We start from the raw sequence: 6,000 nt of genomic DNA on the forward strand, positions 1-6,000 counted from the left end.
CTGCAAACAGGATGCCAGGCTCATTCTAGACCCCAATGACTCATCCTGAAACTGCCGCCCACTCACTGGTACTGGCAGCCTTTTCGCTCTCCCCGAACTCTGCCCCTGCTGCCCTCACTGACACGCCGCTGCTACAGAAGAGGAAAGGAGAGCAGGTGTGTGCCACATATAGGGGCAGTTTCTCTGTTCCCCTCCAGAGCAGCCCCCAGCAGAACCCTGACGGGGCTCCATGTCATTATCTGTATAACAATAGCAGCTGGAGATCAGGGCCCCATTGCGCTAGGTGCTATGCAAACACATAGTAAGAGACAGCCCCTGCCCAGAAGAGCTCACAGTCTCCACAGACAAAGGGTGGAAGGGGAAACTGAGGCACAGAGCAGGGCTGTGACTTCCCCAAGGTCACACAGCAGAGGCAAAAGTAGAACCCAAGTCTCCTGCTTCCTGGTTTATTGCTCTTGCCCCTGAACTGGTGGATGCTGGTGGCCACATGGGCACAGCCTGCTGGGAATTGCAAGGCCCTGGTGTCATGGGACCTTGGCATGGGTGGGCTAATCTGAACATTGGACTCCCTCCCCTCAAACCAGTCACCCTCCCTCCACCTCTTGGGGTTTCTTGGGGCAACCGAGGCAGGACCTGGCCCTGCTGTTTAGGTTGAAATCTCTTCAAAAGAGGAGACCCTAGAATTCCCCAGGCCCTGCTGGCCTGATTCATCTGCTCCTGTGTGGCACGAGAGGACAGTGCCCTCAATGCCTTTCCCTTTCTCTAGACCCTCGACTCCTTGAGGAGACAAAATGCCAGTCTCCCCTGTCGCCGCTATAGGGTGCTCTGCCAGGTCAGGGCAGCACCGCAGCCACAAATTAGCAACCCTGGGCCCCTTCCCCAGTGCTAAATCCAACACAAGGGGGTTTTCCTCAAGGCTGCAGGCTGATCCCCCCTTGATCCCCTCCCCCAGCCCTCTGGGGAGTCGGGGTCCCTAAGCAAACCAGCAGGAAGAGCCCTGAGGAGCTCCTCAGGGCTCCAGCAACTACTTGCCCTCAGCTCGCTGTTGCAATGTCTCACTGGTACCAGGAGTAGGAAGTGCCATGTGGTTCAAGCAATGCCCCTGGCACCCTCTGAGGCCAGCTACAGCTCTGGGTTGGGTGTTTTTTTCCTACCCAAATGTGTGTCCTATTTCCTGTTATCAGCACACAGCTCCCCCTTCACTGATGTGTAAGCTAGATACCAGGTGGCTTGCAGCCCAAATTCCGCCTTGCTGCCGTTTAATCATCCTATGTTGATCTCCTGAGAACAAACGCTGTAACCCACACCCAAGAGAAAAGGGAGGAGGCCACAGGCGTGCCCAAGGGCACGGGCACATCCATAACAGCCTGCAGCTGCCTAGGGCCCTGTGTCATTGGGTTACCTGCAGCGGGCATGCTAAGCTTCAACACTGGTCCTGCTCCAAACATGCCCCTTTAGCTAAAGAAGAATCTCCATTGGCCCATGGTGCCACGGGTCTATGACACACAGCTGGGGGTTTTTTGATTACACCCAGTAGAGAGCAGTGGAATGTGGGAGGCCAGTTCTCCCCAATAGTAAACTTCATCTGGGGCAAAGCCACCTACTTTCCATGGCACTGTTAGGAAGTAAGGACAGATATCCAGCTCCTGAGCTGCTGTCACTCCACTGTGCCATGTCCTCCTGGAGGGGAGTTCCCCCTGAGAGTGGGGGCTAGGATTGGTGCAAACAGCCTCATGGAGCCTGCTGGCCATTGTACAACAGGAGCCTGTCTCCGCAGGTCTCCCACCCTTGCTCTGTGGGAGCTCATGCTGCGATCAGAGAGTTGGGCTAAGCTTTTTACAACTTAGCCTTCAGTGAACAAGATCTTGTTGGCCAAGTCAGCCCTGGAGCTAATCCTATGTGATTCTCATAGCCCTCAGGGGGCTCTGTGAGGATTCACGGGACTGGAACCCAGGTTTGTAGAGTGCCAGGTAGGCAGTACTTCCAGGCAGCCCTGGCAAAGCCATGGTCACGCACCAAACATCCTGGGAGACCAGTCTCTGCAGGACGTGTCATCCACAGCAGAGGTGACTGGTAGCTCCTCCCCAGACCACAGATTGGACCAGACCAGCTATTTAAGCATGAAGGGAGGCCCAGGAAGTTGTCTATGTAACTAGGCAGAACTTTGACTTGCTGCTGAGGCAGACCCTCACCCTGTCTTGCTCCTGTTTCCTGGCCTTGCCCTGGGTTCCTGGTTATTGACTCTGGCTTAAGCCTTGTCTCTGGTTCCTGGCTGTTGATTCCAGCTTATCCTCCCCCAGCCTGACTGCCTATGGCTCTAACATCTGGACATGACTGCCCAGCCCCAGTCCCTGACAGGCTTGCACAGGAGTAACTCATTGGAATTTAGGGCAGAGCTCCAGTTATGGGAAAAAAGCACCAGCTCTTGGGGCTGGTGCTCTCCAGCACCAAATCCACTCAGCTGGGGCTGGAAAGGCAGGAGAACAGGGTGGCTGAAACCAGGAGCTGCAGCCCTGCGGAGTCTCTAGAACCCAGGCCTGCATGTTCTATGCCAACTTCAACCATGGCTCTCCCCTCCTGCTGGCAGAGGGTGCTGCCCACAGCTCCTGGGCGAGACTGTCTGATTTAGGAGCCGAAGACCCATTGACATGATCACTTCTGAAAATGGGATGTAAGTTTCTAAACCACCTGGGTGCTTTTGAAAATGTTTTAAAACAAATACATTAAAAACTTAATAAAACTTAATAAATCAATCAAACAGAACTTATGGAGGGGAAAAATGTTCATGTCCATTTCAGCTACACATCCACAACCCATGGTTTTCACAGGTCAGTGTAGGTGAAGCTGTGGTTGTCTTTAATGTCCCCAGGGTGGAGTGGTCGGGGTACTGCAGCAACCCCTGATGACATGTACAATGTTGGGGAGGGGCATAGGGAGCTCTCAATATGTGCTCTCAATGGGTGGCAGAGAACTGTGAGCCCAGGATTGTTGAACCTGCAGGTCCACTAGAGTCTGCAGCATCTCTGTTTCCTGCCTGAGAAGCCCCATTATGTCCTGGTGCATCTCCCTCTCCTTTTCTTGCTGGGATCTTGGCCTTTTCTCCTCTCCACTCTTTCCTTCTCCAGGCTAGCTGCAATATTCATCCTCCAGGCCCTGTGCTCACGGTCTGAAGCAGCGCTGGCTTGCAGGATCTCACTGAATGTGTCATCCCGAATCTTCTTCTTGCTCCTCCTCATCTGGCTCTGGCGTTCCACAGATACGGAGAGGGGAAGACACTGAAGGCCACAATGGCAGCAGCTGCAGATAAAATACACAGAGCTTTGTCATGTATTTATTCGGAAAGTAAAACTTAAGATGCAGAACTCATTCCCCTTGGTTCCCTAAAGTTTTAGGCACTGCATTGTCACTTCTGCTTGGTGTAACCCCAGGGAAGTCCCTAGACATTTTGGTGCCATACACAGCCCCCCTGCGGGGGTCGGGGGGCATCCCCAGGCCTCCAGCTGGGAGCCAGCAGAGCGGAGCAGGCTGGGGCCGGGTTGCTCCACTTCCCGCTGCCCAGTGAGTGCGGGGTGTGCCCAACCCCTGCTGCAGTCCTCTGGGATGTAGCTCAGGGGAAGGGGTGGAGTGGAGGCAGGGCTGGGGTGGAGCAGGAGTGAGAAGAGGTGGGGCAGGGGCAGGGGCTTTGGGGAAGAGGCAAAGCATTGGCAGGGGCAGCTTTTCTGGCCGGCTCAGCGGGCTGGGAGATTGGGCTGGCCACTGGAGCAGCACGCAGCTACGTAGGTGTCCCAAATTTCCTGGTGCCCTACGCAGCTGCGTAGTTTGCATATGGGTAAGGACCGCCCTGTGTAACCCAGACACTTTCTGGGTGTGATGTTCTGTCCCTTCTAGTGGCACCGAGACCACTTAGAGAGAGAGTTCAATGAGTCTGCTCTACAGCCTTAGCTAACAGCCAGTTGGCTTTTAGCTCATGCGATAGAGGCTCATGCACTAAGCTCCAGAGGTCCCAGGTTTGATCCCACCACTGTCAAGTGGGGTTTGTCGGCGTTACAATGGCACCAGTGGCAGCACCAGCCATGGTGAGCATGGCCTGCTGGGGGATGAGGAAATGAGGAAGGAATTGTTCTGTTGTATGATTCTAGTTGTAGAGGACAATGGAACTGAATACTGTCACCATTTCCCACCGGCAATGGTAATTTTAGCTGATCTCTAACTCCTGAGGGTAACAAAGGCAGACAGAGAACACAGCTGCAGCTGGAGTCCAGAAGCTCCCCAGGCCCAGATTCTGCTAGTCCGTATATTGCAATGTTGTCTACTGAAGTTATCACTGCATGGCATGGGGAAGAGTCCTACCACAGAGGAAGAAATAAAGCAGCCTTCCCTAGAAACCTTCAGCAGGGAGTGCAGAGTAATCTCCAGGAAAGTTTCAGAGCTCTCCCTGGAGGATTCAAGGGACACCCGTGTGGACATAAACAAACTCCCCCGCAACTCTACTGGGGAATGGAAAGCAGACAGCAACACTACCTCTTTTGGTTGTGTGTGTGCCATCCCTGTAATTGAAAATGTATCTGCACACTTACTTAAAGTTCCTTCTCCTGCAATCGTCTTGCCCGTGCCTGACTGGCAAGACTGGCTGGACTATGGTGGAATCAAAAACAGGTTCAGGCTCGCTGTGCAGCTGGATTCCCCTTTCTCTTGACCCCCATATTACTCTTTCTCCTCCTCCTCTGTGTTCACAGCAGGGGACTGTGACTGGTGCTCCTTGGCGCTATCCACGGTGATGTGGGTACTGGGGTCTCGGCTGAGTATGGCATGCATATCTTTGTAAATGTGGCCGGTGTGTCGCTCAGCACCGGATCGATTGTTGGCCTCCCTGGCCTTCTGGTCTGCCTGCTGCAGCTCCTTGGCTTTCACGTGGCCCTGCTGCAGGTCCCTGCCATAGCCCTTCTGCATTCCCTGAGCAGTCTGCTCACTGACATCTGTGTTTCTACAGCTTGTTTGGAGCTGTGCCTGCACAGACTCTTCTCCCCAAACGCCCAGGAGATCTGCGATCTCCTGGCTACTCCAGGCAGGAGCACGTCTGGAGTGTGTAGCCAGCATGGTCAGCTGGGCAGTTACATTCAACAATGGAGAGTTGTTAGAGGAGCTCACCAAGCCGGGCAACCAGGAAAAGGAATTTCAAAAATTAACGGAGCTTTAAAGGGGAGGGGGAGCTTCCAGTCTACATAACCTTTGAGCAGTGGAGATTACAATTGTGACCAGAGTGATAAGCGTATAGCATTGTGGGATAGCAGCTGGAGGACAGTTACGGTCAACATAAGTAGCACAGTGTCTACACTCACACTATGTCGCTCTATGTACATGGACCCTGCCTCCACACTGCTCAGGGAGGTGGTGTTACTAAGTTGGCGTAACAGGGCACTTACACTAGTGGGAGACGAATTTAAGTGTAGACACATGCACAACTAGGTCAACATAAGCTGCCTTGCGTTGACCTAACTTTGTAGTGTAGACCAGGCCTCAGAGTGTCACAGCTAAATACAGGGTGGAACAGATTGTTTAGCATAAGTTAACATGTATTTCAAGGGACCATTCAAGGTGAACACCCACCAGTCATAGAGGGGGAAAGGAAAGGAGCAGAAAAGAAGGGCAGCTTGTGGATGTGGGGGGGGGTGTTAGTGGGTTATAGATTGTTTTAATAAACCATAAATCCAGTGTCTCTATTCAATCTATGAGTTTACAGGTCTAGCAAAGTTATTAATTTAAGCTCCTCTTTTGAAGGTACTGCACAGATTGTGTTTGAGAATGAGCACTGAGAAGTCAGCTATCGAGTGATCGCTTTGTGAAAAGGGTTCACCCACAGGAGATGCATGTTTTTGTCTCATCAGTTTCCTGTGTGAGTTCACTGGAGAATCTAATGATTGTCTGGCCTCACCCACATAATTGTTATTGGGGAATTTAGTGCACTGGATGAGGTACAACAAATGTTGTGATAGGCATGCG

The sequence above is a fragment of the Dermochelys coriacea genome, chromosome 16 (genome assembly GCF_009764565.3).
Source record: "Dermochelys coriacea isolate rDerCor1 chromosome 16, rDerCor1.pri.v4, whole genome shotgun sequence".
NCBI lineage: Eukaryota > Metazoa > Chordata > Testudines > Dermochelyidae > Dermochelys > Dermochelys coriacea.